We start from the raw sequence: 911 nt of genomic DNA, 5'->3' as shown, positions 1-911 counted from the left end.
CTCTCTCTCTCTCTCTCTCTCTCTCTCTCTCTCTCTCTCTCTCTCTCTCTCTGTATATCTTTTTCAGTCTGGCTATATTCTGTTAAGCCATTAGCTGAAAGCAACATTTTTATTAACCAATGGCAATATAATATATTCATAGCATACAGAGGGGAATTCCACATAAGAGAGAGAGAGACGGGGTGGGGTGCTATTGTGAAGGTAGTCCTTCTGAATGTGGTTGACAGATGCATGGCTAGGGCAGACTGAGGGGCCACTGGAATTGGCACCAGAATTTATCCCTACTGCTTGTACTGGCTTTTTCAGAACCCATTCTCTTTGGATGGATACCTTGCTCAGCCTAGATATAGTAGGGAGGGCCTTGAGCAGTCCCCAAAACAACGTGCCTTACCCTCTCTGAGGAGTGGATCTGATGAGAGGGGGATGTGGAGGGAATGGGAGGAGGGGAAGCAATGGAAACTTGGATTGGTATGTATAATGAAAAAAGGCAGTTTGTTTTCTTTTTAAATAAATAAATTCTTCCCACAAACAAAATAGAATGTTTTGACATGATTTTTGATAATTTAATGCTTTCTTTAATTCACCAAATAAAATGCTGAGGGGATGGGAGGAGGAGAGGAATGGGAAATTGGATTGGATATGTATAACAAAAATAAGATAGTTTGTTTTCTTTTTTAAAAAATTTAAGAAATTAAATTGAAATAAACAGAAAGGTGTTGTTTCCATGATTTCTTTCTCAGATTATCTGTCACATTTATATAGAAAGACTATTGATTTTTGTGAGTTAATTTTGTATCCAGCTACCTTGTGGAAAGTATTTATCAGCTATAGGATTCCCCAATGGAATTTTTATGGTCATTTATGTATACTATTAAAGCATCTACAAATAAAGGTACTATGACTTCTTCCTT

The sequence above is a fragment of the Alexandromys fortis genome, unplaced genomic scaffold (genome assembly GCF_014885135.2).
Source record: "Alexandromys fortis isolate MF-2015 unplaced genomic scaffold, M_Fortis_MF-2015_v1.1 scaffold_5, whole genome shotgun sequence".
Lineage (NCBI taxonomy): Eukaryota > Metazoa > Chordata > Mammalia > Rodentia > Cricetidae > Alexandromys > Alexandromys fortis.
This window is presented reverse-complemented; position numbering follows the sequence as displayed.